Below are 19,372 nucleotides of genomic sequence, written 5' to 3' on the forward strand. Positions count from 1 at the left end.
CTACAAATGCATTTTTGTTGGTTCCTTAAAGTTCCTTGATTTGTGAAACTATCATGGTATAAAATAGAGCATTGCAATGCAGCATGCGTATCTGCTTTATATTTTGGGGTTTAAAACAAATATTTCAAAACAGACCAATACTGATATAAGGTATTTATATTATGCTTCATGGAAAATAATAAGTTTTTAAAAGGGCCATTTATCATGAAGCAATTAATCCAGCTTGTTCACTTTTTAATGGAAAGATGTTACAAGAAGTGTAATGCTAGTTCCACTTGTAAACTATCTTGCAATTCTCAGCTTTCTATTAAATATTGTAATGTAAAATATTATATGTTTAAAATTTGCAACAGAACAATTTAAGAAAGAGCTAATAATTCCTGTAAATAAAGCAATAATAAAGCTCACAATGATCACTGAAATTCAGTTGCTAAAATGGAAAATAAATTTCTTAGGATTTGTGCTTTAAACAGAATTTTTCATTACTATTTTCTGTATGAAAAAATATACTTTAATGAATACAGGAGGTAAACATGTAAATATCTATTATAAAGCTAATGTATAATCTTTCAGAATCATATTTTTGAATACAATGTTGACTAGTTGCATAAAGAATATTAGGTAATATGATAAAGCATTTGTTTGTAAATCAAAGTACTACTTGAATCACATACAATTGAGTGCTTGATATATTTGTATATCAAGCTCTTTTTATTTTATAATAAAACTACAGGAATTTAAAATGTATACAATAGCAAACTTGCTAGTATAATATTTTCAGCCTCATGAGTTTCTGTTTTGCCTAACTGCATTATTCCTTAGTTGTTTATTGTTCCTTTAAGTATATGTACACTACCTGTATGTTCTTTGTGTCAATAAGGATTCAATGAAATATAGGTAAAAAGAAAAAAATCTTTATGAAAGTTGCTCAGGATTTGTGGTTCCCAACCACGAAGTCCTTTCTCAGGTGAAACTAATTTATGATTATTTGTTGGACATATTTTCAAACAAGTAAGGGGTACAACTGAGTACAAGGTGAGGCGTCCCTGCTATACGTTGCCCTGATGTACATCTGCTCCTCACTAAAGTTGTTGACACTTGTAGAAACTGATGCATTATAAGTCCTCCCAAACCTTGCTTTTAAACTGTGCAACCTCCCCCTCCCCCCAAACAAACCCAAACAAAACCCAATTTGCGCAAATGGAAGTCAGCCATGGGGGAAAACCAATTCCCTACTTTGTTTAGTTATAAATCCAAGTTTTTTAGAACGTATCTTGGACTTATAGAGATGACAGCCTGTACGCAAAATACCTCCCTTGTTTAGAAAACAATTGTGCAAATTGCTCTGCAAATCTTTGTATATGGATGGAGCTTTTTGTAGGAATAAAGTAATTAGCTAAGATAGCATATGAATTTAATTATGGCCAAAGGTAAATTACTGATCTAAGATGTAATCATTTGAAGCTACAAGTTAGGCACACAAATATGCTCATGCAATAGAAAAAATTAAAGCACAAATTGGGAACCTAACTTTTATAAAATTTGGCCAAGTATTACTGCAACATGTTTGCAGTTTAATAGTTTCAACGTATAATTGGTAATGTAAAGATCACACAAATGTTAAAAAATACCATACCTAATTCAAACTTAGTTTTTAGGTATTTTTTCATAGAACAGTAAATATGAAAGGTATGTTGCTTAAACATTATATATATTTGAAAACATGATCACATAAGCAGATACTGAATTTTTAAGGGTGAGCATGATAAACTGACGTTAATATCTGTCATTTCATTGTACCCGTTCAAACCACAATAACCCTTCCATCAAAGATGTTGCTTTGAGCATCATGGCTTCTTGCCTTTCTTTTTTTTAAATTGTAGGTTATAGTGTAATATAGTGTATTACAGTATAAAATAAATGAATTAGTTAAAAAGTGTATACTTTTTATTAATCTAGATATGTTTGAAAAATACAAGAAAAGAATATTATAATAAATCATAACTGAATGTTTATAAAGAACCAAGATGAAAGCTAGTGTTAAAGGTAAATGACTTGATTTTATGGGAATGATATGTTTAGCAATATTATTATATTTAGAATTGCACAGTTAAAATTTACTATATTGTATTTGATTCATGTTTATGTTTTATTCCTCTAAGTACCATACCTTGCGATCAACTGTAGCCTTCATTTATTTAATTAAATTGTTAAACAGTCAATATTCTGCAGCTGAAAAATACTGTATTTTGATGAAGTAACAACTTATGGAGACCTAGCATATATCCCTGTTAAAAAAAAACAGTAGTGGAATTGTTGGTAACATCCATATCAAAGTGAAGAGACTGTAACATGATCATGATTCAAAGTGAATATTTAACTGGTTTTCTACTGCAGTCACTATTGCTCTGTTAAGCTGATAGATTTCAGCTGTTAATTATGACTGTTACGGTATCAATGGCTAATATTTTTGTATGCCAAATTTTTTTACTCCATGTTTCTGTTTGAAGGGGCTGGAGCGGGGATCTAGGAGAGTATATGGCTTGATGTTCAGCTGAATGTCTGAGAACGTTCTTCCAGACACAGGTTTGGATTCTACAGTAATGAATAATTGAATGTTTGATATTTTTTTCTTTTCAATTCATATCCTGCTTTTCAAAAATCCAAAAAAGCACAGCTTGTGCAGTCTCCAGAAAAAAAAATAGGAATAATCTAATTTCCATAGAACTAGACCCATTTTTATGCTGACTAATGATGGTTTCCAAAACTGAATTTTTACTGGCAACCAAAGTCCTGAATATAGTGTCTTTCCAAATGCCTGCAGGAAATAATCCCATGTTTCAAATGGAAAAATAAAAATTATGCTCAGTTCTGGGTAGATTTTTTTACTTTTAGTTTGAGCTACAATGACACAAAGAAAATACTCTGAGTAGCTTTGGAGAATTTGATTCCCCCGTGTTAAATTTTGAAATTGCTTTGTTTCTTGTTAGTTGCATCAGATTCAAACAATTTAGGCTCCCCTTTCACTCTGTCACTAGGCAGAGAGACCAATTGTGATTTGTAAATTTTTGGCAATTCCTCAGTTGTCTCTGGCTCTGCCTTCTCTCTCTCCATTCTTCGTTTTGCCTCTCAGCAAATCTTCAATGAAAAGTTTCCCTCTAGTGGTTTGTGCTTCATTTTTTAAACATTTCTGTAAAGAAACAAGAATGTAATACAAATGTTAAATCTACAAAGAATCCATTGTTAGTTCATTTGTTTCACTTGCACAAAATAGTCAGTGACCCTGTCCAAGCCTATCACACTTCCTCATGGTACGGGAAACTTGCTTTAATCATTTTTTATTCATGTCATCTTGCTGTCTTCCTCTATGCTTCCTCTGAAGGTTGGAAAATTCTCCCTCTTCTTGTATGTTCATGAACCTCCTTGAAATAATCCTCTGGAAAGCACCTCAACCTGCACGGCATGATTTATATTCTTCAATCTTGTATTGTCACATCAACTAATGTATTTTATATTTCTGAATTGTGCTTTCATGGCCAAATTATATTGTTCCTTCAGTCAAGCTTTTATCATCATTATTATTATTATTTGGCATTCTACAAATACCAGAAATTCAAGGAGAATTTATAAAGCAGACAGCTTTTCTAGTTTTAATAAATCAAGCATTCCCTCTCTGTACACAAAATTAGGGTGCAGTGTGTTTGTGATTTTTCCTTGCAAAAAAACCCCTTGTGGGTGTATTCAAACTAGGAAAATGTGTAAGCATTTTCCTGCAGGAGAGCAGCTGAAGTAATATGTAGGATTAGCTGACACAGTGGTCAAAATATCTATGTCCTGTCCACACTCTTAACTTACACAACTGAAAGGTCTAGTGTCTGGTGTGAGCAAGGCTTTTGTAGTTTTGCCCCAGTTTTTGTGCTGAAAATCAATTGTACTTTCCAAATCAACATTTTACTACTCATTTCCTTCTCCTTAAAAGAGATTCTGGCATTCAATGAATGTTCTTTATAGAGTATATATGCTATCTTCGGTAGAGCTAAGAATTTAGAATAAGACACTTTATTCCTTCTCACTTCAGGTTGACAAAAAAGAGAAGAAAGCTTCTGGGATCTATAATTGTGAGATACAATGCTAACTGTTTTAAAAAGGTCACTCTGGCCACACACTAGTATCTGAAATTTATTTATTTTCATTCTCCATACAGGGAAAATACGTTTTATTTCACATTCAAATATGTGTTAACTACTGGCAAAAATATTGTTTTATAATGTTCAGGACAGCTCACTGTATGGAGTCGGGGTATTCACCATAAGTAGCTTATAGGGGTACATTTTCAGAGACTCTTTTTTGCATAATAAATGTACTAAGAATGCAATCTGATGAAAAGTAAAATAGATGACAAAATTTTACCCAGCAAGCTACTCCCAATACAGTAAGGCCATCTTGCTCTTGTTGTCATTGCCCAAAGAGAATTCTGAGTGTCCACAAATCCAGCAACTAATTCTAATCCAATTTTGTGTTCGGTCATTTGATTGGTTGCTTTCTGGGCCCTAAGACGGGCTGGTGGAGCTAGTCAAATCTTTCCTCTTAAGGGAGACTATAGAAGAGGCCCTTTAGGCTCTTGTTTCTTTCCATAGCATCTGCCTCCTTTCTGCTAGAGCAGAATGATAAGTTATAGTGGTTGGTTATATGGGCTACAAGCATTTCTTGTGTTGCTTTGATGTATGTTTGTTTTTACTAATGTAATGCATTTTCTTTTCCATATTATTTGGTAAATTGATATTGCAGTTACTTATTTTATTTACTGGAAATTTTCAAACTATTTATTTCAGGGAATATCTGCAAACCAATTGAAATTTTAAATTATTGTAAGGTGATCTTTGACTCCTACTTCGGTATTTGGGAATTGTGCTCACTCATGACAGTGAAAACTTCCAGCATCTAGTTTGTGTTTGCTTTTGGCTTCTGTACTAGGGAGCAGCATTTTATGGCTTATAGTCTAAGACCATTTTCCACGCCTTGGGAAATTGCACAGCCAAATAATATAAATACAGGCCAGAAGTGAATCTAGAAGTCTTCAGTTTATCATTTAGAACAAGTAGCAGTCCATGGTTCGGAGATCAGCTGAAGCCACTGCTTGATCCAAGAAACATTCTTCATTTTCACCATGCTGTTCAATAAAGTTGTGGCCTCTAGGCCTTTCTTGTCAATTACCTTGAGTGTCCTCATTACATTACCTTCAACTGGTGCATACCAAACATAAACAGCGATATTATTGGAAGTATTTTTCTTTCTGGACCAATGGGAGAAATTCTTAGTTTTTCTGTATAATAAGTTCTTTTTGCATGACTCTACAATGCAGCTTTTTTTAACTAGTACTCTCATATGAAATATATTGATTGAATATTTACTGGTCTCAACTATTTTAATAATTCCTAATATGGCATGTTAGTACATTTTCAAGTCTTACCCAAAGTAAAACCAGCATGGTAATAACTACATTGTAATTAATTAATAGCAGTTTTTTATTTTAATTGTTTAGTAAACTTAACATGTTTTGTGTGTGTAACACTTTTATATATGAATATAGTAATCCAAATTGTTTAAGTTTACAATATAACTTTCTTTGAAAATAATAGTACTTCCAGTGAATAAATGAGAGTTCAGACAGTAATTTAGTGTGAGCTGGCTTAAGTTCTATATTCATTTTATAGGTAAATCTTGGCACTACTGGAGTCAATGTAAGTTTTGCCATTGAGTTCTGTGGGGCCAGGATTTCAGCCTAGATGAGGGAGTTCTGTACATTTGGTACAAAATAAAGGTAAATTCTGTTCTCAGAAAGTGTTACAATATTGGAAATTAATTCTCAGGAACTTTGAAACTGTAGTTTTTAATTTACACATATAAGTGATAGATGTATGTGGAAAAAGCCATTGAAATTTTTTTATACATAATTTACAGGCATTTGTTGACTCTACATTTTCAAGTTTTAAATTTTATTCTTTAAATCTTGGTTTTAAGTTTTCAGCTAAACAGCTATTATGACTATATGTGAAAATAAGAATACTGATTCCAAAACAAATCTTTAAAATTCTGCTTAGCAAAAAGTATACTTTCAATATTGTAATGTAACCTCTAATATGTGCTAGTTTAGCAACACCTTATAATGCTCAGTCATTTGAAAGAGACTAAATTCTTTCTTTTCTTTTGCTGTTTTTCTTAAATTACTAACATTTCTCTGTGGTTAAGCTTATTGCCTGAAAACAACACAGAATACTGACATTTTAATTACTTAATAGCTACACAGATTTTCTCACAAATGCTGGTATTTTATGCTGAGATGGCCCATCAGTTATTAAAATCATTGTTTTGTAACTGAAGCAGATGTTTCCACAAATATCATTGTTTTGATGTTTCATTTATTGCCTTGGTATGTGTCTGCCTGTGTCTCTCATTTTTTGTAGTTCATTCTTACAGTATGTTTAAAACTGAACAGATCTGTTTAATAATGACAAAGATTTCAAAACAGCTAAATTTCCATTTGTAGTCAATCTCAATTGTAGCAAGTCCCCCCCCCCCCTTAACTGCGAATGTCAACATTACCTTCTACAACAGCATAAATTGCTGATTTCTAGCATATGGACATGGAATGCTAGATATGCTGTAGCTTAGCAGAGGCATTGAAAATCTCTCAGTCTTGCCGTATGCTGTTGCTTCCTGGGGTCAAGGAAATGAAGAATGTGACTGCTGCAGTAAAGAAACAAAAAAAAAAAAAAAGAGTAGAATATTTACGTTCTGGTAATATTTTGGGAGAAGATGGTACACAGCATCCTTTCCGCTAGCATTTGATATTCAAAATGTAATGCCAGCCTTCTATGATACAGCTGAATTCTCTCATAATGTAAGTAGGAGCTACACAAACTGTATCAAAACAACAAAACAAACTATATGTTACAAATGAGATGGACACAACATTTCTAAATGTAAAGTGAATCCTATGAAGTCATGGTTAACTGCGTAAATAATGATAATCTTATATTTTAAGGTGCATTGCCACTTTAAAAAATTCCATTGTAGACAAAGTCTAAATATATCCTACTAACTTTAGCTTGCATGAGTATACTAAATAAGAGCCTATGACACTGAGTACATTGTTTAAAGACTACTTCAGGATGGTTAAGAGGAGGATGATCTAATCTAAATATGTGATAAAAAGAGATTACTGGTACATATAATATTCCTCACTGGCAGGCATTCCTATCATGTCATATCAAAGTCTAGCAAAATGTTGAAAGTTAGAAATGTTATCAAGCATTAGCAGGCATTTAAAGAACGTCACTTGAATATTTCTAGCATAAAAAGTATTTCATGTGATGTAAATGAATGGTAATTTTCTGACTTTAAAAGAGAGCTGTGCCAGTACATTTCAACATTCTGGACCCAATTCTGCAAGCATGGAGATGCTTTCAATTTGCTCTGCCTGCCTTCCCGCCTTAGATGGCTGCGATTACAGCGAAATTAATCCATTTAAAAATCTGCGGCTTAAACTTAAGGATTTTCAGTTTTTTCTCCTTCTCTCTTTTTTTTCTTAGAATATCAATAAGTTCCAATTGAAGAGCGGATTCTTTTGCAATTCAGGCATGTGCCGGCGATAACGGGCGAGTTGGCATGAAGAGAGGCAGAGATGGATTAATTATGCAGAGAACATGGAAATTCTGCTTATCATCGGCTAGCAAAGGAGCCCAGCTCACATAATCAGCAAACGAAGGGAGAGAAAAAAATAACAATGCAATGGCACCTTCCAGCCCATCATCAGGATTTTTTCTACCCCCTTGTAATTAAAAAATAACATACACTTATAGCCCTATCTCCTCGGCAGGCAAGGAGTGGATGTCCACAAAATAATTGCACTGGGATATTAGAGCTGGGAACAAGAGCTGTCCATTCCTACTATCCCTTACTCCCTTTCCCCTGTCTCTCACTCCTGGCCTCCACAAGGCATCTCCTTTCTGTCTGCAATCAAAATCAGATGGATGTCTCAGGTGACATCCTAAGTCTGTGTCCATAAGTGCCAAACCTCACCCGTATGATTTAAGCAAACATGTATATGGTAAATATTGAAGTTCTGACACTGTGGGGTTTTATCCTGATCACCTGTGAGATAGCTGCAGAAAATAGCTTTGATGAAGTCTTTCCACATGGTCCTTCCAGTTCCCAAACAGGCTGCTTAAGAGGCATTTCATTGGTACTGATGTTTTCACTTTTGCCCACAAAGATCATGTTCTTTACAAGTTTTTTCTTTTTTTTTCTTCCATTTTAATGTATTTTAAAACCCAATGTAAAAATATGATGGCTTCATTGTTTAGATTAAAGTTTGATTGTTAATATGATTCAGGAGCAACATTTCTGCAAAAAGCATGCAGACACACTGTAATAAAAAGAAAAAAATCTAATTTATTGTCAAAATAGATTGATCCTCTCTCTGTATTTATTTACTATTGGTATTGATATCTTTGTCAGATAGAATGCAAATACCTATATTATACAGTGAACCTCCATAAACACAATGCATTACAAATATATGTTGCTGTCTTTCTTTCTATTTTGTACCTATTCTTGGTCATGAGGAATAGCTTGGCGTTTCTGAGACTCTAGCCTTCCCCATACATTTGCTGATGTGCAAGAGAAATAGAACGAACAAGACGAAGCCCCAAAATGAGAAAATTTATGCAACTAGAGAGAGAGAGAGCTGTTTTTCCAAGAGCAGTAGGCCAGGATTACAAAGCTGGCAGTCTCTAGAAATTTAATTTATTCATAGAGTTCCTCCAAAGCAGGGGACCAGTGCGGGGCGCAGTTTGCACACTAGTAACAGAGCTCCTGCTGACTTGGACGATAAAAACTGATTCTCTACTAAGTTTAAATCCTCCTCCCCCCAATATTTAATATGCCCATTTGGAAATAGTGATGAAACTGAAAAGAGAAATCTGATTCCACTTTACAGTTACACATAACAAATCAGTATTAAGTTTTCATCAGTTTCTTGAAGAAAGGGCACTGACAAAACAGGTATTTTTGAGGCAAGAAACTGTCCAGAATTCTATACTCAGATGCATTGGTGAAAATCCAAAATAATTTGTTTTTAACCAATACAATTATATAAATCAATCAGTGCAATTATAACATGTATGTGTATTTGAAACATGTTCTGTTTCAAGATATGACCCATCATAATGAAAAATCCTGCTTAACAGAAAATCTCCCTTGCTAAAACTATTATAAATTGTTTGAGCAGTTTGTTTGTTTTTATTGAAATTGTAATGAATTTCATGAAAGGTGACACCTATACACTGATGTACTTTATCCCCTATCCTGGATAGTAGGGGTACATCTACAGAGCAGTGTTATTTTGGAATAACTGACGTTATTTAAAAATAAGAAAGTGCGCGTCTACACAGCAAGCCATTATTTTGAAATAATTTTACTCAGCCTTTTGTAACCCTAATTTCATGAGGAGTAAGGGAAAGCAAAGGAAGAGTGTTTTTCCTTTGACTTCCTGCTGTTTAGACAGAGCCAAATGCTTAATTACGCTATTTCGATTTTAGCTCCGCAATTGATGTAGCTGAAGTTGTGTATCTTATTTTTACTTTTGTCCTGCAGGGCAGTCATGCCCCTAGCAATGCATGCCCTGGAAGGACTTCTAAGAATGAGAAATGTGACCAGTTTCTGAGCCCATTCAGTCTGTGACCTTCTGCCACTGCCAGCAAAGATGCTAGGTAGGAACATTTGTGGTGAGTGCATTTTTTTTTTTTTGCTTTAAATTGACTAGGAAATGGATAAAGACTTTCATTTAATTTAAGTCAGGCCACTAGATTGCAATGATTGTTGGACACTATTAGACCTGGGCCAGATCATGCACGTAGATGTGAAAGGTTATTGGCAATCCCATTACCAATCTATTATTACTATTAATTTATATTACAGTAGAGCCTAGAGGTCCAAACCAAGATAAGGTAGTGTAAACAAATAATATGACTAATTGTTTTTTTACAGTCCTAACAGTCAAAAGAAGGGTAGGGAAACAGAAGCACACAGAGGTGAACTCATAGATTTTAAGGTCAGAAGGGACCATCATGATCCTTGAGTCTGACCTGCAAATTGTAGGCCACAGAACCACCCACTCTTGTAAAATAGTAATAGAGATGTAGCTGTGTTAGTCTGGTCTTGCTGAAAAAAAAGACAGGACTATGCAGCACTTTAAAGACTAAGAAGATGGTTTATACGGTGATGAGCTTTCATGAGCCAGACCCACTTCCTCAGATCAAATTGTGGAAGAAAATTGGCATGACCATATAATGTATCCCTTTGATATATATGGTCATGCCAATTTTCTTTCACAATTTGATCTGAGGAAGTGGGTTTGGCCCACAAAAGCTCATCACTTAATAAACCATCTTGTTAGTCTTTAAAGTGCTACATAGTCCTGTCTTTTGTTCCACTCCTGTAACACACCCATAACCTGTGGCTGAGATACTGAAGTCCTTAAATCATGATTTAAAGACTTCAAATTACAGCAACTCCCCATTTACTCTAATTCAAACCAGAATGTGCCCCATGTGGCACAGAAAGGTGAACCCTCCTCCTCCCCTCATTAGAGGTCTCTGCCACTCTAATCTGGGGAAAATTTCCTGCCAACCTCAAATATGTTGATCAGTTACCATCCCTCTATAAACCTATCAAGAACAGTCATGTTTGTCATTCTCACTAGTTCTTGGAAGGCCATTCCAGAACTTTATTCCCCTGCTGGTTAGAAACCTTTGTCTATTTTGAAGCTTAAACTTATTGATGGCCAGTTTATAGCCATTTGTTCTTGTGCCAGCATTGGTCCTAACTTAAAATAAAATAATAACTTTTCTACCTCCGTGGGATGTACCCCTCTGATATATTTATAAGAAGCAATCATATTCCCTTCAGCCTTCCTTTGGTTAGGTTAAACAAGCCACACTCCTAAAGTCTCCTCTCATAAGGTAGATTCTCTATTCCTCAATCCCCCAGTGCACCTTTTCCAGTTTGAATTAGTCTTTTTTAAATATGGGAGACCAGAACAGAACACTGTGTTCCAGAGAAGGTCTCAATTGTGCCTTGTATAATGGTAATAACACTGCCTTATTTCAACTGGAATTACCTTGCCTGATGAATCCTAGGATTGCATTACACTTTTTCACAACCGCCTAACAGTGGCAGCTCATAGTTATCTTGTGATGTCTGTAAGGTCACACAGAAGGTAATTGATAGTACCAGGAATAGTACTCAGCGGTGCTGAGTACCACCCTAATTTCCTAGGCACTATTCCTCTCAAATAACTATTAACATCTTTGCTGAGGAAACAGAATTTTTCAATCAGTATCAAAATCTGACAGTGCTAGGTACAGTACAAACACATAAGAAGCTATGGTACATGCTCAGATAACTTACATTTTTAGTCCTAGATCCTGTAACTAGATGTGTACAAGATGATACTTGTTCATGCAGAGCCACTTGTAGGAACTCAGAAAAAATAATCTTATAAACCTCATATTTCACAGTTCTAGGTATTATTCAAGTTCTTGGTGTGTTGTGCAAGAAACTTTATATGGACAGTATATCTTTGTAATCTTTTACATTTCCAGAAAATAAGTTATAACATCTTTCACAACAGCAGTTAGATAATAGAATTCTCAGTACCCGTAACAGTAAATGGATTTCTAATATAGCCACAATTAAAATATTTTCATCATGAAGCAGAATTCTCATTATTGTTGCCATTTTAATATTATCAACTATGAAGTGTCTTAATGATGGATATTATAGACAGTGAAACCGTATATTATGGAAATTATATTTAAAATGAATCCACCATCATTATGTGTCTCAGTATAGCACCTGATTACTCAAAACAATTATCTCCTGGTGATACCTAACGGCACACACTACTTTGAACTGGCTAAAGGAATTGTTCAGGGTCAAAAAGTTGAGGGAAAATGTTCTCAATGTTTCTCAAAACAAAGAAGGTACGAAATCCTCAAAGAAGTTCAGTACAATTAAGTCCTGAATTCTGGGTCCTTTAAACAGAATTTATAGAGAAAAATGCACATAGAAACCCAATAATCAGGAATATGTACTTCTCCTCTCGTGTGTGTGTGTGAGTGCATGAATGTGAAAAGAGAGAGAGAGAGAGAGAGTGAGAATTCTGGTTAACCTGTATTTTGTTTTGTTTTATGAAAAAAAATCAGGAAACGTGAGCAGGAAATGATTTTTTTTCAAGTGAAATTTGAAAGGTACAGTAGAAAGCTCTCTTAAATTAGAGCTAGCCTGTGGATTAATAGCTCTTCAAAGCAGTCCATGTCTGGAAATGTTAAACTCTGCAAATATATTTTACAAAAATATTTGCTCATGTTTTTCATATAAGAAGATTTTATAGGGACAGGAGCTTCCCAACCAGAAGAACATTTATACCTTTTATCCCCTTAATCTTTAGCTTTTTTTAAAGTACATTTTACCACTGTCTGCTATTACAAGATACTTTTTTCATTTTGGAGAAATTTTAGTACAAAAAATTCTTTAGTATCTCAGTTCATTTGCAGATTTCACTAGGCTTGCAAAAGCACACCTGTTGTGCTGTCTGGATTTCCTTTTCTGATCATAGGCTTCTGACAAAGAGGGGGGAAAAGAAAGATTTTTATCAAACACTCTTCACCGGACAATGAATTTTCTTCACCATTTGAATGTATCTGTGGAATGCCTGAGTGATTCATTACAGCAGATTCTGAAGTATGACAATGGGCCGCAGAAATGACTGATGGTATCTTTTTCCTGATTTCATTTCCCTGATCCTCTTCATCCCTTGGCCTGTGTACCTCGATTAATTAGAAACCAGGGATTTTCACTCATCAGCTGATGGGTTTCATGCTCCACTCTGTCACAAATCTGCTGCTTGCACTATCTCTCTTACAGCTGGTGGCTGCTTTAAAAACTTTCTTTTTTTCTTTTTTCTTTTTTTCCCCCTTTTTTGAAGCAGTGCTTTGTGACTACAGGTTTAGGCCTTTTTAAGATTCAGACATATTTTTAAAAAGAGATTAAAAATTAAAGAAAAGAAGATTCAAAATCTCTGATTAAGTTAATCCCTATCCAAATGATACTTGTCCAAAAATGAACTTTTTGAAGAGATAATAACGTAAATGTTTCATAGCTCTCAGCTTTCCAAGTTCATTTTTCAAGATATAATAATTGAAGTATTATGCAAAGGATGAAAGTACAGTATATAAATATAATTTTTTGTGCAAAAGGCACATATGCTCAGTTCACATGCATTTTAGTGCTGCCTATACTCTACTGTTAAGCCAATTGCATTTCAGATTTCACTTGTATGAGGCACCTTATAATAAGATCCTGCAATAAATCATTGAACCGTTATTGTTTCTGGAGGAAATATTTCATAATTGAAAATATGCTGCCCTTAAGGGTATATACCAAATTAAAATCCCATGGTGATATAATCCCTAAGGAAACAAACCATAATTAAATTGTATTTAAAAAGACAGAATATTTTGAAATAAATTTCACCCACAGAAACTTAAAGTAATGTGTGAATGACAGACAACAAACATATCAAGTATATCTACCATGGAAAATGTAACCACTGCTAGTTTACGTTTTTTATCATTATCTCTTTGCCCTTCTGCATCCACAATAGTTTAATTTCTGTGTGCAATAAATTGTCTGTCTTAGGAAAGAACCCCTCCATTTTCCTAAGCCAGGTTCAGAAGAGAATGTTAGATTTTGTAAAGTCCCTGTGTTGCTGAAAAAAGGATAATGAGTTACCATGATTATTCAAGTCTTTTGGTTCTAAAGAATAAAGTCTATTACTTTTGAAGTTTGACACAATGGCTGTGTCTACATTGGCACCCTTTTCCGGAAAAGGGATGCTAATGAGACCAGTTGGAATTGCAAATGCCGCGTGGGATTTAAATATCCCCCGTGGCATTTGCATGAACATGGCTGCCGCTTTTTTCCAGCTCAGGGTTTTGCCGGAGAAAAGCGCCAGTCTAGATGGGATCTTGCGGAAAATAAACCCTTTTCCGGACGATCCCTTATTCCTACTTTCAAGTAAAGAAAGTAAGATCCCGTCTAGTCTGGCGCTTTTCTCCGGCAAAACCCCGAGCCGGAAAAAAGCGGCAGCCATGTTCATGCAAATGCCGCCGGGGATATTTAAATCCCCGCGGCATTTGCAATTCCAACTGGTCTCATTAACATCCCTTTTCCAGAAAAGGGTGCCAATGTAGACACAGCCATTGTGTATGTACTTTTTGATACTGTTTTCTTTTTTCTGGTTAATGGCTCACTAGTAGAATAAATACATACACGCACTGTGCACATGTATATGACTATGTACATATGCATATACGCATACACATGACACAGTCCCGCATGCTAGTCTCATAAGCAAATTAGGGAAATGTGGTCTAGATGAAACTACAACTCATCAAAAGATTGTACTTTGGCGCTGCGGTCCAACCCGGAAGCACTCCAGCTGCTCTGCCCCAGGCGTCCCCAAGAGCAGCTGGGGTACTGCCGGGTTGGTCCCGCAGCTCTGAGGGGAAGCGCTACGGGACCAACCGGGCAGTACCCCAGCTGCTCTGTCCCAGGCATCCCCAAGAGCAGCTGGAGTGCTGCTGGGTTGGTGCCGTAGCGCCGCCCCTCGGCGCTGCGGGACCAACCCAGCAGTACCCCAGCTGCTCTATTGCAGGCATCCCTGATTCAGCCACTGCTGAAACTGACCAGCAGCGGCTGAATCAGGGACACCTGAGGCAGAGCCGGACTATCATAAGGGGGGGCTATGAGGGGTCTGGGGTGGCATCCCCTCCCACACCACTCCAGACCCCTCATAGCCCCCCCTTCTGATAGTCCGACATAGCTGATAATCCGGCACCCCCTGGGTCCTAAAGGTGCCGGATTATCGGAAGTTTACTGTATTAAGGGATATTATCAGGAGTATTGAAAATAAGACATGGGAGGGAACTGTCCTGTTCTACTCAGCACTGGTAACACGTCAGGTGTAGAACTATGTCCTATTCTAGGAGCCACACTAAGAAAAATGTAGACATATTGGAAAGAGTCCAGAGGAGGCCAAAAAATGGCAAAAGGTTAGAAAAACTAATCTATGAACAAAGGTTAAAAAACCAGACACGTTTATTCTTGAAGAAAAGAAGACTTGACGGGGAGACCCCATAAGCCTTAATATATGTTAAGGGTTATGTTAAGGGCTGTTATGAAGAAGATAGTGACCAATTGTTCTCCATGTCTGCTGAAGGTAGGACAAGAGGAACAGATTTAATCTGTATCAATTGAGATTAATGTTAGTTATTCAGGAAAAGCTTTCTAACTATAGGAATAGTCAAATTCTGGAGTAAGCTTAAATTGTGGAATCTTCAACACTGGAGTTTTTTAACAACAGATTAGACAAAATACCTGTCATTGATGGTCTCAGTTTATTCGGTCCTGCCTCAGCACAAGGGGCTGGGAGTACATGACCTCTTGAAGGCCCTTTCAGTTCTATGATTTTATGACTACGTTCACACAAGCACATGATAGATTCTTCAGTCAGGCAACACTTTGAACAATAATTTTTGAATTAATCTTTTCCCTCTTATTTTCTTTGCATAAATATAAAAAGGGTTTTCGGCACTTAAAGATGGAGAAGTAAATTGGAAAAACAAGCATTTCCATCTTTGGTCAATTAAAAACTAGTAAAAACATTAAAATATACTACTTTAATCCACTTATTTGCATGCTTCGTTTGTACTTCTAATTACTGTAGTACTAGGCTAAGCAAACAGAGTACATTTATCCTAGCAACTCCTATGTGGTACTGGAGATAGTCTGAGATACAGAGGATTTTATTGTCGCTGCAGTAATCTATATCATAAGGCATGTGTGGCAGGGTACAATCTGGATGGTTGAACACATGGGTCTCAATTTTCCAATCTGGAGTACCATTTACACTGCCTCATTATCAGAATATCTACTCCAGGCCTGTTCTCACACAACCTTTACCAGGTACAAATCTTTCCCAGATATGTTAGGGGAATGTGCTACCAGCCATTTATGAATTACATACAGAATGACACCAGCAAACTTCCAGTCCCATCCTTATCTAGCAGCAATGTGCATCTTTTACTGCTTAGTACCTTGCAGAACAGAGCAAACTCATAGAAAGTCCATCATTTCTTCAAAAGAAAATGATATGAACCAGACTTATCACAGATGGAGTTTTCCTTACATCTTAACCAAACATATTGGTTATGATAAAACAAATAAGGTAAGTATATTAATTACAGAAAAATAGATTTTAAGTGATGCGTAAAAGTCAGGTCTGGTTGCAAAAGAAAATGAGAAGGTAAAACACAAGCTAATACCTAACATAACAAGCTAAGTGAACTTTAAAACAAAAAGATTTCTCTCCCTATAAACTTACAGTCTGTACCCTTGCAGTTTTTCAAAGAGACAGTTTTAAGGACACAAGAGCAAACTATTCCATTATGTAGGAAAGATAGGAAATATGGCAAGAGACCATCCTGGCTTAACCTGGAGATCTTGAATGATCTAAAAATCAAAAGAGAGTCCTACAAAAAGTGGAAACTAAGTGAAATTACAAAAGATGAATACAGCCTCTCCCCGAGTTACGAACGAGTAAAGGACCAAACACTTGGCCGTCACTCGAGCTGTTCGTAACTCGGACCCCATTGAGTTATACGTGACCGCGCTGTACGTAAGCGCGGATCACGTTCGTAACTCGGGGACCTCCTTTACAACCGCTCCATGGGAGCTTTGGTCATAAGTGCTAACGGTCATAACTTGACCGTTCACAATTCGGGGAGTGGCTGTATAGGCAAATAACACAAGTATGTCGGGGCAAAATTAGAAAGGCCAAGGCACAAATTGAGTTCAATTTAACTACAAACATAAAGGATAACAAGAAAACATCTTACAGATATGTTAGAAGCAAAAAGAAAAAGGACAGAATAGTGTCATGCCTTAATGAAGAGGGAAAAGAAATATAAAATGTGGAAGTGGCAGAGGTGCTTAATGACTTCTTTGTTTTGGTTTTTACCATGAAGTATGATGGTGATTGGAAAATAGGATAGGTTCAGAAGTTATAATAGGGAAAGAAAGAGTTAAAAATTTCTTAGACACATCCAACATTTTCAAGTCACCAGGGCCTGATGAAATGCATCCTAGAATGCCCAAGGAGCTGACTGAGGAGATATCTGAGCCATTAGCTATTATCTTTCAAAGGTCATGAAATTAAGGAGAGATTCCAGAAGTTTGGAATAGGGCAAACATAGTACCCATCCATTAAAAGGGACATAAGGGTAGTCCAGGAAATTATAGAGCAATCAGCTTAACTTCTGTATCAGAAAAGATAAAGGAGCAAATAATTAAGGAATCCATTTGCAAACACCAGGAAAATAATAAGGTGATAAGTAACAGCATGGATTTGTCAAGAGCAAATATTGTCAAATTAATCTGATAGCTGGCAGGGTAATAAGCCTTGTGGATAGGGGGAAAGTGGTAGATGTGGTGTATCTATTCATTAGTAAGGCATTTGATACAGTCTCACATGAACTTCTCATTGACAAACGAGGGAAATACAACCTAGATGGAGCTATAGGTGGATTCATAACTGCTTAGGTAACCATTCCCAGGGAATTGTTATAAATGGTGAATAGTCATGCTGGAAAGGCATAATGAGGGGTTCCACAGGGATCAGTTCTGGGTCCAGTTCTGTTCATTATCTTCATGAGTGATTTAGATAATGGCACAGAGAGTATACTTCTAAAGTTTGTGGAAGATGCCAAGCTGGGTAGGGCTAGAAGTACTTTAGAGGATAGGATTATAATTCAAAATGATCTGGACAAACTGGAGAAACGGTCTGAGGTAAATAGGATGAAGTTGAAGAGGGACAAATGCAAAGTACTCCATTTAAGAAGGAACAATCAGTTTCATACATGCAAAATGAGAAATAACTGCCTAGGAAGGAGTACTGCAGAAAGGAGTCTAGGGGTCATTGCAGATATGAGCTAAATATGAGTCAATAATGTAGTTCTATAGCAAAAAAGTGAACATAATTCTGAAATGTATTAGCAGAAATGTTGAAAGCAAGACATGACAAGTAATTCTTCCACTTTATTCCATGCTGATTAGGCCTCAACTGGAGTATTGTATCCAGTTTGGGAAACCACATTTCAGGAAATATATGAAAAAATTGGAAAAAGTTCAGCGAATAGCAACAAAAATGATTAAAGGTCTAGAAAACATGTCCTATCAGGGAGGATTGAAAAAACTGGGTTTGTTTAGTTTGGAACAGAGAAGACTGAGAGGGGAAATGATAACAGCTTTCAAGTACCTCAAAGGTTTTTACAAGGAAGAGGGAGAAAAATTAATTCTCTGTAACTCCTGATGATAGGAAAAGAAGCAATGGACTTAAATTGCAGGAAGGGAAAGGTTAGGTTGGACATTAGGAAAAACATCATGTGAGGATGGAATAAATTGACTAGGGAGATTGTGAAATCTACATAACTGAATATTTTTAAGAGCAGGTTAGACAAACAGCTGATAGGTATGTTCTACATGGTGCTTGGTCCTGCTATGAGTGCGGAGGACTGGGCTTGATGACATCTCAATGTTCCTTGCAGTTCTATTCTTCTTGGCAATTTATTCCAGGGTGGTCAAATATTGGAATAAATTGCCAAGGGAGGTGGTGGAATCTCCCTCTTTGGAGATATTTAAGAACAGGTTAGATAGACATCTGTCAGGGATGGTGTAGGTGGAGCTTGGTCCTGCCTTGAGGGTGGGGGGCTGGACTCGATGACCTCTCGAGGTCCCTTCCAGTCCTATGATTCTATGATTCTATGATTATTCTGATACAGATTAGGAAGTAGAGGCAATATGAAGACTCAAAGTACTATAAATTCCATAGGCCAGATTCTCATTTGAACTAAAGCCTTTTTACACTACTCTGCAGCATAAAGAGGTATACAGTTGGGAACAACATTGCTAGAGTAGTGTCAAATGGTGTAAGTAAGAATCAGCCTTGCATTCACTGTGTTCTGCAATTGGAAAAATCAGGGTCATTTTTATTTTCAATACCCATAAATGGTTTCTGCATTGAAACAAGCCATCGCATATACTAGGCACCCTGAAAATATACAGCTAGAGAAATCCACTCCCATCCAGTGTATTCAAAATTCAACTGTCAAAACACATTTTGACATTTTTCTTACTCATCAATCTGCATAACTCCCACTCTCCTTTTGAATCCTTCATTGGCTTCCCT

At 36.2% G+C, this 19,372-nt stretch overlaps 1 long non-coding RNA gene across 1 annotated transcript in view; it reads right to left on the reverse strand.

Annotated features, from left to right (window-relative positions):
* Window positions 1-574: 574 nt before the first annotated feature.
* Window positions 575-19,372, reverse strand: part of LOC106731979 (uncharacterized) — a 47,741-nt gene continuing 28,943 nt past the window's right edge. Inside the window, exons 2-3 of the long non-coding RNA XR_001368216.4 lie at window positions 6,604-6,747; window positions 575-3,190 (exon numbers count right to left, since the gene is read on the reverse strand). This is a non-coding gene — a long non-coding RNA (uncharacterized LOC106731979). The remainder of the gene's footprint in view (window positions 3,191-6,603; window positions 6,748-19,372) is intronic.

This window comes from Pelodiscus sinensis, chromosome 2 (assembly GCF_052426305.1).
Source record: "Pelodiscus sinensis isolate ZL-2025 chromosome 2, ASM5242630v1, whole genome shotgun sequence".
NCBI classification, from domain to species: domain Eukaryota; kingdom Metazoa; phylum Chordata; order Testudines; family Trionychidae; genus Pelodiscus; species Pelodiscus sinensis.